The following is a 24,814-nucleotide window of genomic DNA, read 5'->3' on the forward strand; positions in this document are numbered from 1 at the left end:
TCTAAGATCAGATAGGACCGACAGCACGCAAGGGGGATCGAGCCGGTCCCTGGCTTGTGCATTCTGCCTCTCCGGCCGGTTGAGCGCCCGTACGCTCGTTTCGTGGGTTGGCTTAGGCATACGGAGTTCATTCCATGTCTAAGCATACAGAGTTTATTCCCAGTCTAAGATTTTGAGCCACGGTGCACATGCTGGGCTCGGGCATGTGCTGGTGTCATATTTTTTTCACCCAGGGCACCATCACCGGAGCATCATCAGAGAGCCTAAGCATACGGAGCCCATGTCTAAGCATACGGAGTTCATTCCAAGTCTAAGATCGGATCGGACCAAGGGTTGCGATAGCAGAACCAGCAGCAGATCGATAGCATGCAGGAGGGACCAGGCCAATGCCCGACTTGCACATTCTGCCTCTCCAGTCGGTTGAGCGCCCGTACGCTCGTTTCATGGGTTGGCTAAGGCATAGGGAGTTCATTCCATGTCTAAGACCAAGCCAGACTGAGGGTTGTGGCAGCGGGACTGATAGCACGCAGAGAGGGACCGGGTCGATCCCCGATTTGCACATTATACCTCTTCGGCTGGCTCAGTGCCCGTACGCTTGTTTCATGGGTTGAGTTAGGCTTACGGAGTTCATTCCCAGTCTAAGATCAGATCAGACCGAGGGTTGTAGTAGTAGGATTGACAGCATGCAGGGGGGATCAGACCGGTCCCCAGCTTACGCATTCTGCCTCTCCGGCCAGCTGAGCACCCATACGCTCGTTTCATGGGTTGGCTTAGGCATACGAATTTCATTCCATGTCTAAGCATATGGAGTTCATTCCCAGTCTAAGATCGGACCGGACCGAGGCTTACGGCAGCAGGACCAGCAACAGGATCGGCAGCACGCAGAGGGGGATCGGGCCAATCCCCGACTTTGCGCATTCTACCTCTCCGGCCGGCTGAGCACCCGTACGCTCGCTTCGTGGGTTGGGTCAGGCATACGGGGTTCATTCCATGTCTAAGCCCCAGCTGGACCGAGGGTTGTAGCAACAGGACCAGTTGAGGGATCGGCAGCACGTAGAGAGGGACCGGGCTGATCCCCAGCTTGTGCATTATGCCTCTCCGACCGACCTCTCCGGCCGGCTGAGCACACGCACGCTTGTTTTGAGGGTTGTCTTAGGCATACGGAGTTCATCCCCAGTCTAAGATCGAACCAGACTGAGGGTTGTGGCAGCAGGATCGACATCACACAGGGGGGACTGGGCGGATCCCCGACTTACGCATTCTGCCTCTCTGACCGGCTGAGCGCCCGCACGCCCATTTCGTTGGTTGGCTTAGGCATAGGGAGTTCATTCCATGTCTAAGCCCCAGCTAGACCGAGGGTTATGGCAATGGGACCGGCAGCACATAGAGGGGGATCAGGCCGATCCCCGGCTTGCGCATTATGTCTCTTTGATCGGCTCAGCGCCTGCACGCTAATTTCGTGGGTTGACTTATGCATACAGAGTTCATTCCCAGTCTAAGATCAGACTGGACTGAGGGTTGTGGCAGCAGGATCGACAGCATGCAGGGGGAGATCGGGTCGATCCCCATCTTGCGCATTTTGCCTCGTCGGCCGGCTGAGCACCCGCACGCTCATTTCATGGGTTGGCTTAGGCATACGGAGTTCATTCCATGTCTAAGGATATGGAGTTCATTCCCAGCCTATGATTTTGAGCCACGGTGCACATGCTGGGCTCGGGCATGTGCTGGTGCCGCATTTTTTTGCCCGCGGCACCATCACCGGAGCATCACATGAGAGCGTAACCAACGGCATTGGGGGTTCCGACGATTAGGGGGCCGGGGGGTGTGCGCACACGATGTGTGATGGGTGCTGGTACTTGTCCCATATGTTGGCCCCCTATACCTCATCAAACCTCTAGAACTCACACCGCCTTAAAAAGCATTTGAGATTTTATAGGTTTGCTGCCAGTAGCCATTAAAGTGTCGGGAATGGGGACACTTTTTTCAAATGGTCATAAAATCTTCTCAACTTTGAGTTTTTAGCTGAATTTTTTTATGCATGCCACCAAAAATACAAGGATCACCTCTACCAAATTTGGGGACAAAAATTTTTCTAAAAAAATTTTAAAAAATCTCGAACCGTAAAAAGTTTCAAAAATCGTGAAAAATAGAAAACGGGTCGTCTTGCCACGAAACTTTACATGAAGGCTTAGGGGACCATTGTATGAATTTACAAGCCATAGAAATGGCATTGGCATGGCAGAAATATGAAGATGTGCTTGAACCCACCTACCACCTGGTCGATCCCCGGCTTGCGCATCATGCCTCTCTGGTCGGTTGAGCGCCCGCCCACTCGTTTCGTGGGTTAACTTAGGCATACGAAGTTCATCCCCAGTCTAAGAATACAAAGTTCATTCCTAGTCTAAGATCGGACCAGATCGAGGGTTGCGACAGTAGGATCGGCAACACGCAGGGGGGACCGGGCTGATCCCTGGCTTGCACATTGTGCCTCTTCGGTCAGCTGAGCACTCGCACGCCCATTTCATGGGTTGGCTTAGGTTGTGGCAGCCCTAGCTGGACTGAAGGTTGTGGCAACAGGACCGACAGCACAAAGAGGGGGATCGGACCGATCCCCAACTTATGCATTATGCCTCTCCGGCCAACTCAGTGCCCGCACACTCGTTTTGTGGGTTGAGTTAGGCATATGGAGTTCATTCCCAGTCTAAGATCGAACCAGACCAAAGGTTGTGAGAGCAGGATCGACAACACGCAGGGGGGACCGGGTCGGTCCCCGACTTGCGCATTCTACCTCTCTAATCGGCTGAGTGCCCACAAGCTCGTTTCGTGCGTTGGCTTAGGCATATGGAGTTCATTCCATGTCTAAGCATACGGAGTTCATTCCATGTCTAAGCATACGGAGTTCATTCCCAGTCTAAGATTAGATCGGACCAAGGGTTGCGGCAGCAGGACCAGTAGCAGGATTGGTAGCATGCAGGGGGGACTGAGCTGATCCCCAGCTTGCGCATTCTGCCTCTACGATCGGCTGAGCGCCTGCATGCTCATTTCCTGGGTTGGCTTAGGCATGCGGAGTTCATTCCATGTCCAAGCCCCAGTCGGACCGAGGGTTGTGGCAGCAGGACCGGTAGCGAGATCGGTAGCATGCAGAGGGGGATCAGGTTGATCCCCGACTTACGCATTATGCCTCTCCGACCGACCTCTTCGGCAGGCTAAGCACCCGCACGCTCGTTTCATGGGTTGACTTAGGCACACTGAGTTCATCCCCAGTCTAAGCATACGGAGTTCATTCCCAGTCTAAGATCAGACCGAACCGAGGGTTGTGGCAGTAAGATCGGTAGCACGCAGGGGGGACCGAGCCATCCCTGGCTTACGCATTCTACCTCTCCGGCTGACTGAGTGCCCGTACGTCCATTTCTTGGGTTGGCCTAGGCTTAGTGAGTTCATTCCATGTCTAAGCCCCAGTCGGATCGAGGGTTGTGGTAGCGGGACTGGCAGCACGCAGAGGGTGACTAGGCCAATCACTAGCTTGCGCATTATGCCTCTTCAGTCGGCTCAGCGCCCGCACGCTCATTTCGTTGGTTGACTTATGCATACGGAGTTTATTCCCAGTCTAAGATCGGATCAGACTGAGGGTTACGATAGCAGGATCGACAGCATGCAGGGGGGACTAGGTCGATCCCCGGCTTGCGCATTCTACCTCTCCGATCGGTTGAGCGCCCGCACACTCGTTTCTTAGGTTGGCTTAGGCATACGGAGTTCATTCCATGTCTAAGCATACGTAGTTCATTCCCAGTCTAAGATTTTGAGCCATGGTGCACATGCTGGGCTCAGGCATGTGCTGGTGACGCATTTTTTTTGCCCGAGGCACCATCGTCGGAGCATCGCAGGAGAGCCTAACTGACGGCATTGGGGGTTCTGGCGATTGGGGGGCCGGGGGTGTGCGCACATGATGTGCAATGGGTGCTGGTACTTGGCCCTTATATTGGCCCCCTATCCCTCATCAAACCTTGAGAAATCACACCCCCTTAAAGAGCATTTGAGATTTTATAGGTTTGCTGCCAGTAGCCATTAAAGTGTTCGAAATAGGGACACTTTTTTCAAACGGTCACAAAATCTTCTCCACTTTGAGTTTTTAGCTGAATATTTTTGTGCATGCCAACAAAAATACAAGGATCTTCGCTACCAAATTTGGGGATAAAACGCTTTCTAAAAAAATTTTAAAAAATCTCGAACCGTAAAAAGTTTTGAAAATCATGAAAAATAGAAAATGGGTCCTCTTGCCACGAAACTTCACATGAAGGCTTAGGGGACCATTGTATGAATTTACAAGCCATAAAAATGGCATTGGCATGGCAAAAATATGAAGATGTGCTTGAACCTATCTACCACTCGTTCGATCCCCGGCATATGCATCCTGCCTCTCTGGTTGGCTGAACGCCCGCACTTTCATGGGTTGACTTAGGCATACGGAGTTCATCCCCAGTCTAAGCTTACAGAGTTCATTCCCAACATAAGATCAGACCGGATTGAGGGTTGTGGTACCAGGATCGGTAGCACGCATGGGGGATCAGGTCGATCCCCAGCTTACGCATTCTGCCTCTTCGACCGACTGAACTCCCACACGCTCATTTCGTGGGTTGGCTTAGGCATAAGGAGTTCATTCCAAGTCTAAGCCCCAGTCGGACCGAGTGTTGTGGCAGTGGGACCGACAGCACGCAGAGAGGGACCGGGCCGATCCCTGGCTTGCGCATTATGCCTCTCCGGTCGGCTCAGTGCCCACACACTCGTTTCATGGGTTGACTTAGGCATATGGAGTTCATTCCCAGTCTAAGATCGGACCAGACCAAGGGTTCTGGTAGCAGGATCAATAGCACGTAGGGGAGACCGGGTCGGTCCCCGACTTGCGCATTCTGCCTCTCCAACCGGCTGAGCGCCCGCACGCTCGTTTCATGGGTTGGCTTAGGCATACGGAGTTCATTCCATGTCTAAGCATACGAAGTTCATTCCCAGTTTAAGATCGGACTGGATCGAGGGTTGCTGCAGTAGGACCAGCAGTAGGATCGGTAGCACGCAGGGGGGGACTGGGCTGATCCCCAGCTTGTGCATTTTGCCTCTCTGGCCGACTAAGCGCCCGTACGCTCGTTTCATGGGTTGGCTTAGGCATACGGAGTTCATTCCATGTCAAAGCCCCAATCAGACTAAGGGTTGTGGTAGCAGGACCGACAGCAGGATTGGCTACACGCAGAGGGGGATCGGGCTGATCCCCGGCTTGTGCATTATGCCTTTCCGGCTGGCAGAGCGCCCGCACACTCGTTTCGTGGGTTGAATTATGCATATGGAGTTCATCCCCAGTCTAAGCATACGAGTTCATTCCAAGTCTAAGATCGGATTGGACTGAGGGTTACAGTAGCAGGATCGATAGTACATAGGGGGGATCAGGCCGATCCCTGGCTTGCACATTTTGCCTCTCTGATCGGCTGAGCGCTTGCACGCCCGTTTCGTGCGTTGGCTTAGGCATAGGGAGTTCATTCCATGTCTAAGCCCTAGCCGGACCGAGGGTTGTGGCAGCGGGACCGGCAGCACGAAAAAGGGGATCAGGTCGATCCCTGACTTGCGGATTATGCCTTTTCGGTCGGCTCAGCGCCCGCATGCTCATTTTGTGGGTTGACTTATGCATACGGAGTTCATTCCCAGTCTAAGATTTTGAGCCATGGTGCACATGTTGGGCTCGGGCAAGTGCTGGTGTCGTATTTTTTTCACCCAGGGCACCATCACTGGAGCATCACTGAACTGGAGAGCCTAACCGTATTTTTTTTGCTTGGGGCACCATCGTCAGAGCATCGCAGGAGAGCCTAACCGGCGGCATTGGAGGTTCTGGCAATTGGGGGTCCGAGGGTGTGTACGCACATGATGTGTGATGGGTGCGGTACATAGCCCTTATATTGGCCCCCTATCCATCATCAAACCTCGAGAACTCACATCCCTTTAAAGAGCATTTGAGATTTGATAGGTTTGCTACCAGTAGCCATTAAAGAGTCTAAAATGGGGACACTTTTTTCAAACGGTCACAAAATCTTCTCCACTTCGAGTTTTTAGTTGAATGTTTTTGTGCAAGCCAACAAAAATAAAAGGATAACCTCTACCAAATTTGGGGACAAAACTCTTTCTAAAAAAATTTTAAAAAATCCCGAACCATAAAAAGTTTGGAAAATCGTGAAAAATAGAAAATGGGTCATCTTGCCACTAAACTTCACATGAAGGCTTAGGGGACCATTGTATGAATTTACAAGCCATAAAAATGGCATTGGCATGGTAGAAATATGAAGATGTGCTTGAACCCACCTACCACCTGTTCGATCCCCAGCTTGCGGATCCTGCCTCTCTGGTCGACTGAACGCTTGAACGCTCGTTTCGTGGGTTGACTTAGGCATACGAAGTTTGTTCCTAGTCTAAGATCAGACTGAACTGATGGTTGTGGCGGTAGGATCGACAGGACGCAGGGGGGACCGAGCCGGTCCCCGACTTGCGCATTTTGCCTCTCGACAGGCTGAGCTCCCGAACGCTCGTTCCATGGGTTGGCTTAGGCATACGGAGTTCATTCCGTGTCTAAGCATATGGAGTTCATTCCCAGTCTAAGATCGAACTAGACCGAGCGTTGCGACAGTAGGACCAACATTAGGACCAACAGCAGGATCATCAGCACACAAGGGGGACTGGGTCGATCCCTGAATTTTGCATTCTGCCTCTCCGACCGACCTCTCCGGTCAGAAGAGTGCCCGCACGCTCGTTTCATGGGTTGACTTAGGCATACGGAGTTCATCCCTAATCTAAGCATAGGGAGTTCATTCCCAGTCTAAGATCGAATCAGACCGAGGGTTGCGGCAGCAGGATCGGTAGCACGCAGGGGGGATCGGGCCGATCCCTGGCTTGTGCATTCTGCCTCCCCGATAGACTGAGCGCCTGCACGCCCGTTTCGTGGGTTGGTTTAGGCATAGGGAGTTCATTCCATGTCTAAGCCCCAGTCGGACTGAGGGTTGTGGCAGCGGGACTGACAAAACGCAGAGGGGGACCGGGTTGATCCCTGACTTACACATTCTGCCTCTCCGATCGGCTAAGCACCCGCACGCTCGTTTCGTGCGTTGGCTTAGGCAAACAGAGTTCATTCCCAGTCTAAAATCAGACCGGATAGAGGGTTATGACAGCAGGACCAGCAGCAGGATAGCAGTACGCAGGGGGGACCGGGCCGATCCCCGACTTTTGCATTCACCTCTCCGACCGGCCTCTCCGGTCTGAAGAGCGTCTGTATGCTCATTTCGTGGGTTGACTTAGGCATACGGAGTTCAACCCCAGTCTAAGCATACGGAGTTCATTCCCAGTCTAAGATGGAACTAGACTAACGGTTGCGATAGCAGGATTAGCAGCACGCAGGGGGGACCAAGCCGATCCCCGACTTGCGCATTCTGCCTCTCCGATCGAATGAGCACCCAGATGCCCGTTTCGTGGGTTGGCTTAGGCATAGGGAATTCATTCCATGTCTAAGCCCTAGCCGGATCGAGGGTTGTGGCAGCGGGACTGACAGAACGCAGAGGGGGATTAGGCCGATCCTCGGCTTCGTATTCCGCCTCTCTAGTCGGCTGAGTGCCCTCACGCTCATTTCGTGGGTTGGCTTAGGCATACGGAGTTCATTCCATGTCTAAGCATATGGAGTTCATTCTCAGTGTAAGAGTTTGAGCCATGGTGCACATGCTGGGCTCGAGCATGTGCTGGTGCCACATTTTTTTCGCCTGGGGCACCATCGCCGGAGCATCGACGGAGAGCCTAACCGACGGCATTGGGGGTTTCGACGATTGGGGGGGCCGAGGGGTGTGCGCACAGGATGTACGATGGGTGCTGGTACTTGGCCCTTATATTGGCCCCCTATCCCTCATCAAACCTCAAGTACTCACACCCCTTTAAAGAGCATTTGAGATTTTATAGGTTTGCTGCCAGTAGCCATTAAAGTGTCTGAAATGGGGACACTTTTTTCAAATGGTCACAAAATCTTCTCCACTCTGAGTTTTCGACTGAATTTTTTTGTGCATGCCAACAAAAATACAAGGATCACCTCTACAGAATATTGGGACAAAACTCTATCAAAAAAAATTTTAAAAAATCCCAGACCGTAAAAAGTTTCAAAAATCATGAAAAATAGAAAACGGGTCGTCTTGCCACGAAACTTCACATGAAGGCATAAAGGACCATTGTATGAATTTACAAGCCATAAAAATGGCATTGGCATGGCAGAAATATGAAGATGGGCTTGAACCCACCAACCACCCATTCGATCCTCGGCTTATGCATCCTGCCTTTCAGGTCGGCTGAGTGTCTGCATGCTCATTTCGTGGGTTGACTTAGGCATACGGAGTTCATCCCTAGTCTAAGCATACGGAGTTCATTCCCAGTCTAAGATCAGACCGGATCGAGGATTGCGAAAGCAGGATCGGCAGCACGTAGGAGGGACCGGGCCGATCCCCGTCTTGCGTATTCTGCCTCTCCGATCGGCTGAGCGCTCACACGCAAGTTTGTGGGTTGGTTGAGGCATAGGGAGTTCATTCCTTGTCTAAGCCCCAACCGGACCGAGGGTTGTGTCAGCGGGACCGGTAGCACGCAGAGAGGGATCAAGTCGATCCCCGGCTTGCGCAATATGCCTCTCCGGTCAGCTCAGCGCCCGCACGCTCGTTTCGTGGGTTAACTTAGGCATACAGAGTTTATTCTGAGTCTAAGATCAGGTTGAACCAAGGGTTGCAATAGCAGGATCGACAGCACGCAGGGGGGACCGAGCCGGCTCAGCGCCCCCACTCTCGTTTCGAGGGTTGGCTTAGGCATACGGACTTCATTCCATGTCTAAGCATACGGAGTTCATTCCCAGTGTAAGATCAAACCAGACAAAGGGTTGCGGCAGCAGGATCAGCAACAAACAGGGGGGGATCGGGCCGATCCTTGGCCTACACATTCTGCCTCTCTGGTCAGCTAAGCGCCCGCACGCCCACACGTTTGGTTGGAGAGGCATACGGAGTTCATTCCATGCCTAAGCCCCAGTCAGACCGAGGGTTGTGGTAGCAGGACTGGCAGCGGGATCAGTAGCACGCAGAGGGGGACCGGGCTGTTCCTTAGCTTGGACATTTTACCTTTCCGACCAGCCTTTCCGGTCGACTGAGCGCCCGTATGCTCGTTTCGTGGGTTGACTTAGGCATACAGAGTTTATCCCCAGTCTAAGCATACGGAGTTCATTCCGAGTCTAAGATTAGACTGGTCCAAGGGTTGCGATAGCACAATCGATAGCACGCAGGGGGAATCGAGCCGATCCTCGACTTGTGATTCTGCCTCTTCGATCGACTGAGTGCCCACATGCCCGTTTCATGGGTTGGCTTAGGCATAGGGAGTTCATTCCATGTCTAAGCCCAAACCGAATCGAGGGTTGTGGTAACAGGACCGACAGCACATAAAAGGGGACCGAGTCGATCCCCGGCTTGCGCATTATGCCTCTCCGGCCGGTTCAGTGCCCGAACGCTCATTTCATGAGTTGACTTAGGCATACGGAGTTCATTCCCAGTCTAAGATCAGATCGGACCGAGGGTTGCAGCAGTAGGATCGATAGCATGTAGGGGGGGCCGGGTTGGTCCTCAGCTTACGCATTCTGCCTCTCCGGTCAGCTGAGCGCCCGCACTCTCATTTTTTGGGTTGGCTTAGGCATACGGAGTTCATTCCATGTCTAAGCATACGGAGTTCATTCCCAGTCTAAGATCAGACCGGACTGAGGGTTGCTGCAGTAGGACCAGCAACAGGATTGGCAGTACGTAAGGGGGATCGAGTCGATCCCCGACTTACGCATTCTGCCTCTCTGACTGGGTGAGCGCCCGCACGCTCATTTCGTGGGATGACTTAGGCATACGGAGTTCATTCCCAGTCTAAGTTTGAACCGGACCGAGGGTTGCAGTAGCAGGATTGGTAGCACACAGGGGGGACCGGGTCGATCCCCAGCTTGTGCATTCCACCTCTCTGACCGATTGAGCGCTTGCACGCCCGTTTCGTGGGTGGGCTCAGGCATAGGGAGTTCATTCCATGTCTAAGCCCTAGCAGGATCGAGGGTTGTGGCAACCAGACTGGCAGCACATAGAGGGGGATAGGGTCAATCCCCGGTTTACGCATTCTGCCTCTCCGGCAGCTGAGCGCCCACACGCTCGTTTTCTGGGTTGGCTTAGGCATACGGAGTTCATTCCATGTCTAAGCATACAAAGTTCATTCCCAGTCCAAGATTTTGATCCACGGTGCATATACTGGGCTCGAGCATGTGCTGGTGCCACTTTTTTTTCGCTCGGGGCACCATCGTCGAAGCATCGTCGGATAGCCTAACCGGTGGCATTGGGGGTTTCGACGATTAGGGGGCTAGGGGGTGTGCGCACATGATGTGTGATGGGTGCTGGTACTTGGCCTTTATATTGGCCCCCTATCCCTCATCAAACCTCGAGAACTCACACCCCCTTAAGGAGCATTTGAGATTTTATAGGTTTGCTGCCAGTAGCCATTAAAGTGTCTGAAATGGGGACACTTTTTTCAAACGATCACAAAATCTTCTCCACTTCGAATTTTTAGCTTTTTTTTTTGCACATGCCAAAAAAAATACAAGGATCACCTCTACCAAATTTGGGGACAAAACTCTTTCTAAAAAATTTTTTAAAAATCCCGAACCTTAAAAGGTTTTGAAAATCATGAAAAATACAAAACGGGTCGTCTTGCCACGAAACTTCACATGAAGGCATAGGGGACCATTGTATGAATTTACAAGCCATAAAAATGGCATTGGCAAGGCAGAAATATGAAGATGTGCTTGAACCCACCTACCACCCATTCGATCCTCGACTTACGCATTCTGCCTCTCTGGTCGGCTAAGCGTTCCCACCCTCGTTTCGTGGGTTGACTTATGCATACGATGTTCATCCCCAGTCTAAGCATACGGAGTTCATTCCCAATCTAAGATCGGATCAGACCAAGGGTTACGACAGTAGGATCGACAGCACGCAGGGGGGACCGGGCCGATCCTCGACTTGCTCATTTTGCCTCTCCGACCGGCTGAGCACCCGCATGCCCATTTTATGGGTTAGCTTAGGCATAGGGAGTTCATTCCATGCCCTAGCCGGACCGATGGTTGTGGCAGCGGGATCGGCAGCACGTAGAGGGGGATCGGGCTGATCCCTGACTTGTCATTATGCCTCTCCGACCAGCTCAACGCCTGCACGCTCGTTTTGTGGGTTGACTTAGGCATACGGAGTTCATTCCCAGTCTAAGATCAGACTGGACCGACGGTTGCGGCAACAGGATCGATAGCATGCTGGTCTCGGGCATTGTTGGTACCTCATTTTTTTCGCCCGGGGCACCATCGTTGGAGCATCACCGGAGCACCGCCAGAGAGCCTAACCGACGACATTGGGGGTTCTGGGGATTGGGGTGGCCGGGGGGTGTTCACACATGATGTACGATTGGTGCTGGTACTTGGCCCTTATATTGGCCCCCTATCCCTCATCAAACCTTGAGAACTCACACCCCCTTAAAGAGCATTTGAGATTTTATAGGTTTGCTGCCAGTAGCCATTAAAGCGTCCGAAATGGGGACACTTTTTTCAAACGGTCACAAAATCTTCTCCACTTCGAGTTTTTAGCTAAATTGTTTTGTACATGCCAACAAAAATACAAGGATCACCTCTACCAAATTTGGGGACAAAACTCTTTCTAGAAAAATTTAAAAAAATCCCGAACCGTAAAAAGTTTCAAAAATCGTAAAAAATAGAAAATGGGTCATCTTGCCACAAAACTTCACATGAAGGCTTAGGGGACCACTGTATGAATTTACAAGCCATAAAAATGGCATTGGCATGGCAGAAATATGAAGATGTGCTTGAACCCACCTACCACCCGTTCGATCTCTAGCTTGCGCATCCGGCCTCTCTAGTCGGTTGAGCGTCCGCACGCTCGTTTCGTGGGTTGACTTAAGCATACGAAGTTCATCCCCAGTCTAAGCATACAGAGTTCATTCCCAGTCTAAGATCAGATTCGATCGAGGGTTGCGGCACCAGGATCAACAGCACGTAAGGGGGACCGGGCCGATCCCTGACTTGCGCATTCTGCCTCTCCGACTGGCTGAGCACCCACACGTCTGTTTCATGGGTTGGCTTAGGCATAGGGAGTTCATTCCATGTCTAAGCCCCAGTCAGACCGAGGGTTGTGGCAACGGGACAGACAGCATGCAGAAGGGGACCGTGTTGATCCTTGGCTTTCGCATTATTCCTCCCCGGTCGACTCAGCGCCCGAACGCTCATTTTGTGGGTTGACTTAGGCATACGGTGTTCATTCCTAGTCTAAGATCAGACCGGCTTGAGGGTTGCGATGGTAGGATCAACAGCATGCAGGGGGGATCGGGCCGGTCCTCAGCCTGCGCATTCTGCCTCTCCGGTCGGTTGAGCGCCCGTATACTCATTTCATGGGTTGGCTTAGGCATACAGAGTTCATTCCTAGTCTATGATTGAACCAGATCGAGGCTTGTGATAGCAGGACCAGCAATAGGATCGGCAGCACACAGGGGGGGATTGGGTCGATCCTCGGCTTGCACATTCTGCCTCTCCGGTCGGCTGAGCACCCACATGCTCGTTTCGTGGGTTGACTTAAGCATACGGAGTTCATCACTAGTCTAAGCATACGGAGTTCATTCCCAGTCTAAGATCAAACTGGACCGAGGGTAGCGGCAGCAGGATCGACAACATGTAGGGGGGACCAGGCCGATCCCCGGCTTGCGCATTTTGTCTCTCCGACCGGCTGAGCACCCGCACGCCCATTTCGTGAATTGGCTTAGGCATAGGGAGTTCATTCCATGTCTAAGCACCAGCCGGACCAAGGGTTGTGGCAGTGGGATCGGAGCATGCAGAAGGGGATCGGGTCGATCCCCGGCTTGTGCATTCTGCTTCTCTGACCAGCTGAGCGCACGCACGCTCGTTTCATGGGTTGGCTTAGGCATACAGAGTTCATTCCATGTCTAAACATACGGAGTTTATTCACAGTCTAAGAGTTTGAGCCACGGTTCACATGCTGGGCTCGAGCATGTGCTGGTGCCACATTTTTTTCGCCTGAGGCACCAACACCGGAGCATCATCGAAGAGCCTAACTGGCGGCATTGGGGGTTTCGACGATTGGGGGGCCGGGGGGTGTGCACAGATGATGTGCGATGGGTGCTGGTACTTGGCCCATATATTGGCCCCCTATCCCTCATCAAACCTCGAGAACTCACACCCTCTTAAAGAGCATTTGACATTTTATAGGTTTGCTTCCAGTAGCTATTAAAGTGTCTGAAATAGGGATACTTTTTTGAAATGGTCACAAAATATTCTCCACTTTGAGTTTTTTGCTGAATATTTTTGTGCAAGCCAAAAAAAATACAAGGATCACCTCTACCAAATTTGGGGACAAAATGCTTTCTAAAAAAATTTTAAAAAATCTCGAACCGCAAAAAGTTTCAAAAATCATGAAAAATAGAAAACGGGTCGTCTTACCACAAAACTTCGTATAAAGGCTTAGGGGACCATTGTATGAATTTACAAGCCATAAAAATTACATTGGCACGGCAGAAATATGAAGATGTGCTTGAACCCACCTACCACTCGTTCGATCCCCGGCTTGCGCGTCCTGCCTCTCTGGTCGGCTGAGCGTCCGCAGTTCATCCCCAGTCTAAGCATACGGAGTTCATTCCCAGTCTAAGATCGTATCAGACTGAGGGTTGCGATAGCAGGATCAGTAGCACGCAGGGGGGACTAGGCCGATCCCCGGCTTGCGCATTCGACCTCTCTGGTCGGCTGAGCACCCACATGCCCGTTTTGTGGGTTGGCTTAGGCATAGGGAGTTCATTCCATGTCTAAGCACCAGCCGGATCGAGGGTTGTGGCAGCGAGACCGGCAGTACGCAGAGGGGGACGGGATCGATCCCCAGCTTCCACATTATGCCTCTCCGGTCGGCTCAGCACACGCACGCTCATTTCATGGGTTGACTTAGGCATACGGAGTTCATTCCCAGTCTAAGATCAGACCGGATCGAGGGTTGTGGCAGCAGGATCAACAGCACGTAGGGGGGACTGGGTCGGTCCCCGATTTATGCATTCTGCCTCTTTGATCGACTGAGTGCCTGTACGCTCGTTTTGTGGGTTGGCTTAGGCATACGGAGTTCATTCCATGTCTAAGCCCCAACCGAATCGAGGGTTGTGGCAGCAGGACCGACAGCGGGATTGGTAGCATGCAGAGAAGGACTGGGCTGGTCCTCGGCTTGTGCATTATGCCTCTCCGGCTGGCCTCTCCAGCTGGCTGAGCACCTACACATTCGTTTCATGGGTTGACTTAGGCATACGGAGTTCATCCCCAGTCTAAGCATATGGAGTTCATTCCCAGTCTAAGATCATACTGGACTAAGGGTTACGACAGCACACAGAGGGGGATCGAGCCGATCCCCGACTTGTGCATTCTACCTTTCCTGCCGGCTGAGTGCCCGCACGCTCGTTTCGTGGGTTGGCTTAGGCATACGGAGTTCATTCCATGTCTAAGCATACGGAGTTCATTCCGAGTCTAAGATCGGACCGGACCGAGGGTTGCGACAGCAGGATCGACAGCACGCAGGGGGTCCCGGTCGATCCCCGACTTGTGCAGTCTGCCTCTCTGGCCAGCTGAGCGCCTGCATGCCCGTTTCGTGGGTTGGCTTAGGCATACAGAGTTCATCCCCAGTCTAAGCATATGGAATTCATTCTGAGTCTAAGATCGGACCGGACTGAGGGTTGCGGTAGCAGGATCGACAGCACGTAGGGGGTCCGGGTCCATCCTCGACTTACGCATTCTGCTTCTCCGGCCGGCTGAGCACCCGCACGCCCGTTTCATGGGTTGGCTTATGCATAGGGAGTTCATTCCATGTCTAAGCCCCAGCCGAACCAAGGGTTGTGGTAGCGGGACTGGCATGACACAGAGGGGGACCGGATTGATCCCCGGCTTGCGCATTATGCCTCTTCGGCTGGCTCAGCACCCGAACGCTCATTTCATGAGTTGACTTAGGCATACAAAGTTCATTCCCAGTCTAAGATCAGATCAGATCGAGGGTTACGACAGCAGGATTGATAGCTCGTAGGGGCAGACTGGCTCGGTGCCCGGCTTGCGCATTCTGCCTCTCTGACCGGTTGAGTGCCCGCACGTCCGTTTCATGGGTTGGCTTAGGCATAGGGAGTTCATTCTATGTCTAAGCCCCAGTCAAACAGAGGGTTGTGGCAGCGGGACAGGCAGCACATAGAGGGGGACCGAGCCGATCCCTGGCTTGCGCATTATGCCTCTCCGACCGACTCAGCGCCCGCACGCTCGTTTCATGGGTTGACTTAGGCATACGGACTTCATTCCCAGTCTAAGATCGGATCGGACCGAGGGTTGTGGCAGCAGGATCAATAGCACGTAGAGAGGGATCGGGCTGGTCCCTGGCTTGCACATTCTGCCTCTCCTACCGACTGAGCGCCCGCATGCTCGTTTCGTGGGTTGGTTTAGGCATACGGAGTTCATTCCATGTCTAAGCCCCAGCCGGACCAAGGGTTGGGGCAGCAGGACCGGCCATGGGATCGGCAACATGCGGAGGGGGATCGGGCTGGTCCATGGCTTGCACATTATGCCTCTTCGATCGACCTCTCCGGTCGACTGAGCGCTCGTTTCGAATCGTAAAAAGTTTTAAAAATCGCGAAAAATAGAAAACGAGTCGTCTTGCCACGAAACATCACATCAAGGCTTAGGGGACCAGTGTATGAATTTACAAGCCATAAAAATGGCATTGGCATGGCAGAAATATGAAGATGTGCTAGAACCCACCTACAACCCGTTCGATCCCCGACTTGCGCATCCTGCCTCTTTGGTCGGCTGAGCGCCCGCATGCTCGTTTCATGGGTTGACATAGGCATACGGTGTTCATCCCCAGTCTAAGCATATGGAGTTCATTCCCAGTCTAAGATCAGACTAGATCGAGGGTCACGGCAGCAGGATCGATAGTAGGATCGACGGCATGTAGGAGGGATCGGGCCGATCCTCGACTTGCGCATTCTGCCTCTCCGATCCGCTGAGTGCCCCTACACCCGTTTCGTACGTTGGCTTAGGGATAGGGAGTTCATTCCATGTCTAAGCCCCAGCCAAACCGAGGGTTATGGCAGTGGGGTCGACAGCACGTAGAGGGGGATCGGGTCGATCCTCAGCTTGCGCATTCTGCCTCTCCGACCGGCTCAGCACCCGCACGCTCGTTTCATAGGTTGACTTAGGCATATGGAGTTCATTCCCAATCTAAGATCGGACCAGACCGAGGGTTGTGGGAGCAGGATCCACAGCACGCGGGGGGGAATGGGCCAATCCCCGACTTGCGCATTCTGCCTCTCTGGTCGACTGAGCGCCTGCACGCTCGTTTCATGGGTTGGCTTAGGCATACGAAGTTCATTCCATGTCTAAACATACAGAGTTCATTCCCAGTCTAAGATTTTGAGCCACAGGGCACATGCTGGGCTCGGGCATGTGCTGGTGCCACATTTTTTTCGCCTGGGGCACCATCGCCGGAGCATCGCTAAAGAGCCTAACCGACAGCATTGGGGGTTTCGGCGATTGTGGGGGTCGGGGGGTGTGCGCACATGATGAGAGATGGGTGCAGGTACTTGGCCCTTATATTGGCCCCCTAACACTCATCAAACCTCCGAAACTCACACCCCCTTAAAGAGCATTTGAGATTTTATAGGTTTGCTGCCAGTAGCCATTAAAGTATTTGAAATGGGGACACTTTTTTCAAACGGCCACAAAATCTTCTCCACTTCGAGTTTTTAACTGAATTGTTTTGTGCATGCCAACAAAAATACAGGGATCACCTCTACCAATTTTGGGGGCAAACCTCTTTCTAAAAAAATTTTAAAATAGCCCGAACCATAAAAAGTTTCAAAAATTGTGAAAAATAGAAAATGGGTCACGTTGCCATGAAACTTCACATGAAGGCTTAGGGGAACATTGTATGAATTTACAAGCCATAAAAAAGGCATTGGCATGGCGGAAATATGAAGATGTGCTTGAACCCACTTACCACCCATTCGATCCCCGGCTTACGCATCCTGCCTCTCTGGTCGGCTAAGCACCCGTACGCTCGTTTCATGGGTTGACTTAGGCATACGGAGTTCATCCCCAGTCTAAGCATACAGAGTTCATTCCCAGTCTAAGATCGGACCGAACCGAGGGTTACGACAGTAGGATTGGCAGCACGCAGGGGGGATCGAGCCGATCCCTAGCTTATGCATTCTGCCTCTCCGATCGGCAGAACGCCCGTACGCTCGTTTCATGGGTTGGCTTAGGCATACAGAGTTCATTCCATGTCTAAGCAGATGGAGTTCATTCCCAGTCTAAGATCAGATCGGACCGAGGGTTGCGACAGCAGGACCAACAGCAGGATCTGCGTCACGCAGGGGGGACCAAGCCGATCCCCGGCTTATGCGTTCTACCTCTCCGGCCGATTGAGTGACCGTACACTTTTTTCATGGGTTGACTTAGGCATACGGAGTTCATCCCCAGTCTAAGATCGAACCGGACTGAAGGTTGCGGCAATAGGATCGACAGCACGTAGGGGGGACCGGGCCGATCCCGGCTTGCTCATTTTGCCTCTCCGGCCGGCTGAGCACCTGCACGCCGATTTAGTGGGTTGGCTTAGGCATAGGGAGTTCATTCCATGTTTAAGCCGCAACCGGACCAAGGGTTGTGGCAGTGGGATCGACAGACGCAGAGGGGGATCGAGCCGATCCCTGGCTTGCACATTTTGCCTCTCCGGTTGGCTAAGCAGCAGCACACTCGTTTCGTGGGTTGGCTTAGGCATACGAAATTGATTCCATGTCTAAGTCCCAGTTGGACCGAGGGTTACGGCAACAGGATCGGCAGCACACAGAGGGGGACAGGGTTGATCCCTGACTTGCGCATTATGCCTCTCCGACCGACTCAGTGATTGAACGCTCATTTCGTGGGTTGACTTAGGCATACGGAGTTCATTCCCAGTCTAAGCACGCGGAGTTCATTCCCAGTCTAAGATCGGACCAGACCAAGGGTTGAGGCAGCAGGATCGACAAGACGCAGGGGGGACCAAGCCGATCCCCGGCTTGCGTATTCTGCCTCTCCGGTCGGCTAAGCACCCACACGCCCTTTCATGGGTTGGCTTAGGCATAGGGAGTTCAGTCCATGTCTAAGCCCCAGCTGGACTGAGGGTTGTCGTAGCAGGACCAATAGCACGTAGAGGGGGACCGGGCCGATCCCCGGCTTGCGCATTATGCCTTTTCGACTGGCTCAGCACCCGCACGCTTGTTTAATGGGTTGACTTATGCATATGGAGTTCATTCCTCATCTAAGATTGGACCGGATCGAGGGTTGTGATAGCGGGATCGACAGCACGCAGGGGGGGATCAGGCCGATCCCCAGTTTGTGCATTCTGCCTTTCTGGCTGGCTGAGCATCCGCACGCTCATTTCGTGGGTTAGCTTAGGCATACGGAGTTCAATCCATGTCTAAGCATACAGAGTTCATTCCCAGTCTAAGATTTTGAGGCACGGTGCACATGCTGGGCTCAGGCATGTGCTGGTGCCACATTTTTTTTGCCTAGGGCACCATCGTCGGAGCATTGCCGGAGAGCTTAACCGATGGCATTGAAGGTTCCGGCCATTGGGGTGGTCGGGGGGGTGTGCGCACATGATGTGCGATGGGTACTGGTACTTGGCCCTTATATTGGCCCCATATCCCTCATCAAACCTTGAGAACTCACACCCCCTTAAAGAGCATTTGAGATTTTATAGGTTTGCAGCCAGTAGCCATTAAAGTGTCTGAAATGGGGACAATTTTTTAAAATGGTCACAAAATCTTCTCCACTTCGAGTTTTTAGCTGAAGTTTTTTGTGCATGCCAACAAAAGTACAAGGATCACCTCTACGAAATTTGGGGCAAAACTCTTTCTAAAAAAATTTTAAAAAATCCTGAACCGCAAAAAGTTTCCAAAATCATGAAAAATAGAAAACGGGTCGTCTTGGCACGAAACTTCACATGAAGGCTTAGGGGACCATTGTATGAATTTACAAGCCACAAAAAAGGCATTGGCATGGCTGAAATATGAAGATGTGCTTGAACCCACCTACCACCCGTTCAATCCCCGGCTTGCGCATCTTGCCTCTCTGGTCGGCTGAGCGCCCGTACTCTCATTTCGTGGGTTGACTTAGGCATACGGAGTTTATCCCCAGTCTAAGCATACGGAGTTCATTCCCAGTCAAAGATCAGACTGAACCGAGGGTTGCGACAGCAGGATCGGCAGCACGCATGGGGGACAGGGCTGATCCCCGGTTTGCGCATTCTGCCTCTTCGGTCGACTGAGAGCCCGCATGCCCGTTTCGTGGGTTCGCTTAGGCATAGGGAGTTCATTCCATGTTTAAGCCCCAGTCGGACCGAGGGTTGTGGCAACGGACCGGCAGCACGCAGAGGGGGATCGAGCCGATCCCCGACTTGCGTATTATGCCTCTCCTACCGGCTAAGCACCCCCACGCCCATTTCATGTGATGGCTTAGGCATAGGGAGTTCGTTCTATGTCTAAGCCCCAGCCGGATCGAGGGTTGTGGCAGCAGGATCGACAGCACGCAGAGAGGGACTCAGTCGATCCTCGGCTTACGTATTCTGCCTTTCCGGCTGGCTGAGCGCCCGTACGCTCGTTTCATGGGTTGACTTAGGCATACGGAGTTCATTCCATGTCTAAGCATACGAAATTCATTCCCAGTCTAAGATTTTAAGCCACGGTGCACATGCTAGGCTCGGGCATGTGCTGGTGCCGCATTTTTTTTGCCCAGGGCACCATCGTCAGAGCATCGTCGAAGAGCCTAACCGGTGGCATTAGCGGTTCTGACGATTGTGGGGGCCGGGGGGTGTGCGCACATGATGAGCAATGGGTGCAGGTACTTGGCCCTTATATTGGCCCCCTATCGCTCATCAAACCTCTAGAACTCACACCCCCTTAAAGAGCATTTGAGATTTTATAGGTTTGCTGCCAGTAGCCATTAAAGTGTCTGAAATGGGGACACTTTTTTAAAATGGTCACAAAATCTTCCCCACTTCGAGTTTTTAGCTGAAGTTTTTTGTGCATGCCAACAAAAATACAAGGATCACCTCTACCAAATTTGGGGCAAACCTCTTTCTAAAAAAATTTTAAAAAATCCTAAACCGCAAAAAGTTTCCAAAATCATGAAAAATAGAAAATGGGTCGTCTTGGCACGAAACTTCACATGAAGGCTTAGGGGACCATTGTATGAATTTACATGCCACAAAAAAGGCATTGGCATGGCAGAAATATGAAGATGTGCTTGAACCCACCTACCACCCATTCGATCCCCGACTTGCGCATCCTGCCTCTCTGGTCGACTGAGCGCCCGTACTCTCATTTCGTGGGTTGACTTAGGCATACGGAGTTTATCCCCAGTCTAAGCATACGAAGTTCATTCCCAGTCAAAGATCAAACCGGATCGAGGGTTACGGCAGCAGGATAGGCAGCACGCACGGGGGACGGGGCTGATCCCCGGCTTACGCATTCTGCCTCTTCGATCGACTGAGAGCCCGCATGCCCGTTTCGTGGGTTCGCTTAGGCATAGGGAGTTCATTCCATGTCTAAGCCCCAGCCGGACCGAGGGTTGTGGCAATGGACCGGCAGCACGCAGAGGGGGACCGGGTCGATCCCCGACCTGCGCATTATGCCTCTCCGGCCGGCTGAGCACCCCCACGCCCATTTCATGGGATGGCTTAGGCATAGGGAGTTCATTCTATTTCTAAGGCCCAGCCGGACCGAGGGTTGTGGCAGTGGGATCGGCAGCACGCAGAGAGGGACCAGGTCGATCCTCGGCTTGCATATTCTGCCTCTCCGGTCGGCTGAGCGCCCGCATGCTCGTTTCATGGGTTGGCTTAGGCATACGGAGTTCATTCCATGTCTAAGCATACGGAATTCATTCCCAGTCTAAGATTTTGAGCCACGGTGCACATGCTGGGCTTAGGCATGTGCTAGTGTTGTATTTTTTTTGCCTGGGCACTATCGTTAGAGCATCGTCGAAGAGCCTAACCGGTGGCATTGGTGGTTCTGACGATTGTGGGGGCCAGTGGGTGTGCGCACATAATGAGCAACAGGTGCGGGTACTTGGCCCTTATATTGGCCCCCTATCGCTCATCAAACCTCTAGAACTCACACCCCCTTAAAGAGCATTTGAGATTTTATAGGTTTGCTGCCAGTAGCCATTAAAGTGTCTGAAATGGGGACATTTTTTTCAAAAGGCCACAAAATCTTCTCCACTTCAAGTTTTTAACTGAATTGTTTCGTGCATGCCAACAAAAATACAGGGATCACCTCTATCTAAAAAATTTTTAGAAAATCTTGAACCGTAAAAAGTTTCAAAAATCTTGAAAAATAGAAAACGTGTCATCTTGCCACGAAACTTCACATGAAGGCTTAGGGGAACATTGTATGAATTTACAAGCCATAAAAATGGCATTGGCATGGCAGAAATATGAAGATGTTTTTGAACCCACTTACCACCCATTCGATCCCCGACTTGCGCATCCTGCCTCTCTGGTCGGCTAAGCGCCCGCACTTTCGTTTTATGGGTTGTCCTAGGTATACGGAGTTCATTCTCAGTCTAAGATCAGACCGGACCGAGGGTTACGACAGTAGGATCGGTAGCACGCAGGAGGGATCAGACCGATCCCTGGCTTGTGCATTTTGCCTCTCCGGTCGGCTGAGCGCCCGCACGCTCATTTCGTGGGTTGACTTAGGCATACAGAGTTTATTCCATGTCTAAGCATACGGAGTTCATTCCCAGTCTAAGATCAGATCAGACCGAGGGTTGCGACAGCAGGACCAGCAGTAAGATCTGCATCACCCAGGCGAGACTGGGTCGATCCCCGGCTTACGCATCTCCCTCTCCAGTCAGCCTCTCTGATCGGTTAAGCGGCCGCACGCTCGTTTCGTGGGTTGACTTAGGCATACGAGGTTCATCCCCAGTCTAAGCATACGGAGTTCATTCCAGTCTAAGATTGAACCGGATCGAGGGTTGCGGTAGCAGAATCGATAGCACGCAGAGGGGATTAGGCCAATCCCCAGCGTGCGCATTTTGCCTCTCCGATGGACTGAGCGCCCGCATGCCCGTTTCGTGGGTTGGCTTAGGCATAGCGAGTTCATTCCAAGTCTAAGCCCCAATCGGACCTAGGGTTGTGGCAGCAGGACCGACAGCACGTAGAGGGGTATCGAGCCAATCCCCGGCTTGCGCATTCTGCCTCTTCGGTCAGCTAAGCGCCCGCACGCTTGTTTCGTGGGTTGGCTTAGGCATACGAACTTCATTCCATGTCTAAGCCCTAGCCAGACCGAGGGTTATGGCAACAGGATCGGTAGTACGTGGAGAGAGATCGGGTCGATCCCTGGCTTGCGCATTATGCCTCTCTGGCTGACTCAGCAGTTGAACAGTCGTTTCGTGGGTTGACTTAGGCATGCGGAATTCATTCCCAGTCTAAGATCGGACCGGACCAAGGGTTACGGTAGCAGGATCAACAGCATGCAGGGGGGATCGAGTCGGTCCCTGGCTTGCACATTCTGCCTCTTCGACCGGTTAAGTGCCCATACGCTCGTTTCGTGAGTTGGCTTAGGCATATAGAGTTCATTCCATGTCTAAGCATACGGAGTTCATTCCCAGTCTAAGATCTGATCAGACCGAGGGTTGTGGTAGCAGGACCAGCAGTAGGATCGATAGCACAAAAGGGGTGATCGGGCCGATCCCCGGCTTATGCATTCTGCCTCTCCGATCGGCCTATCCGATCAGCTGAGCGCCCGCATGCTCATTTCATGGGTTGACTTAGGCATACGTAGTTCATCCCCAGTCTAAGCATACGAAGTTCATTCCCAGTCTAAGATCTAACTGGACCGAAGGTTGCGGTAGTAGGATCAATAGCACGCAGGAGGGACCGGGCTGTTCCCTGGCTTGCGCATTCTGCCTCTCCGGTCGACTGAGCACCCGTACATCCATTTCATGGGTTGGCTTAGGCATAAGGAGTTCATTCCATGTCTAAGCCCTAGTTGGACCGATGGTTGTGGTAGCGGGACCGACAGCATGCAAAGGGGGACCCGGTCGATTGGGGGTTTTGACGATTGGGGGGCTAGGGGGGTGTGCGCACATGATGTGCGATGGGTGCTGGCACTTGGCCCTTATATTGGCCCCCTATCCCTTATCAAACAGCATTTGAGATTTTATAGGTTGGTTGCCAGTAGCCATTAAAGTGACTAAAATGGGGACACTTTTTTCAAACGATCACAAAATCTTCTCCACTTCGAGTTTTTAGCTGAATTGTTTTGTGCTTGCCAACAAAAATACAAGGATCACCTATACCAAATTTGGGGACAAAACTCCTTCTAAAAAAATTTTAAAAAATCTCGAACCGTAAAAAGTTTCAAAAATTATGAAAAATAGAAAATGGGTCGTCTTGCCACGAAACTTCACATGAATGCGTAGGGGACCATAGCATGAATTTACAAGCCATAAAACTGGCATTGGCATGGCAGAAATATGAAGATGTGCTGGAACCCACCTACCACCCGTTCGATCCCTAGCTTGCGCATCCTTCCTCTTTGGTCGGCTGAGTGTCCGCACGTTAATTTCGTGGGTTGACTTAGGCATACGGAGTTCATCCCCAGTCTAAGCATACAGAGTTCATTCCCAGTCTAAGATCAGACTAGATCGAGGGTTGCGACAGCAGGATCGACAGCACGTAAGGGGGATCGAATCGATCCCCGGCTTACGCATTCTACCTCTCCGACTGACTGAGCGCCCGCACGCCTGTTTCGTGGGTTGGCTTAGGCATAGGGAGTTCATTCCATGTCTAAGCCCTAGCCAGACCGAGGGTTGTGGCAGCGAGATCAGCAGCACACAGAGGGGGATTGGGCTGATCCCCGGCTTGTGCATTATGCCTCTTCGGTCGGCCTCTCCGACCGGTTGAGCGCCCATATGCTCGTTTCATGGGTTGACTTAAGCATACAGAGTTCATCCTCAGTCTAAGCTTACGGAGTTCATTCCCAGTCTAAGATCAGATTGGACCGAGGGTTGCGACAGCAGGATCAGCAACACGTAAGGGGGACCAGGCTGATCCTCGGCTTACGTATTCTACCTCTCCGGCCGGTTGAGCGCCTGCATGCCCGTTTCGTTGGTTGGCTTAGGCATAGGGAGTTCATTCCATGTCTAAGCCCTAGCCGGACCGAAGGTTTTGGCAATGGGACTGTAGCATGCAGTGGGGGACCGGGCCGATCCCTGGCTTGCGTATTATGCCTCTCGACTAGCTTAGTGCCTGCACGCTCATTTCGTGGGTTGACTTAGGCATACGGAGTTCATTCCCAGTCTAAGATCAGACCGGATCGAGGGTTGCGGTAGTAGGATCGACAGCACGCAGAGGGGATCGGGCTGATCCCCGGCTTGCGCATTCTACCTCTCCGGTCGGTTGACCACCCGCACGCTCGTTTCGTGGGTTGCCTTAGGCATACAGAGTTCATTCCATGTCTAAGCCCCAGCCGGACCAAGGGTTATGGTAGCAGGACTGGCAACAGGATCGGCAGCACGCGGAAAGGGATAGGGCTGATCCCCAGCTTATACCTTATGCCTCTCCGGTCAGCCTATCCCGTCAGTTGAGCGCCCGTAGGCTCGTTTCATGGGTTGACTTAGGCATAC

Source organism: Durio zibethinus, chromosome 3 (genome assembly GCF_047325235.1).
Source record: "Durio zibethinus cultivar Kanyao isolate XHJ-2024 chromosome 3, ASM4732523v1, whole genome shotgun sequence".
In the NCBI taxonomy this organism is placed as follows: domain Eukaryota; kingdom Viridiplantae; phylum Streptophyta; class Magnoliopsida; order Malvales; family Malvaceae; genus Durio; species Durio zibethinus.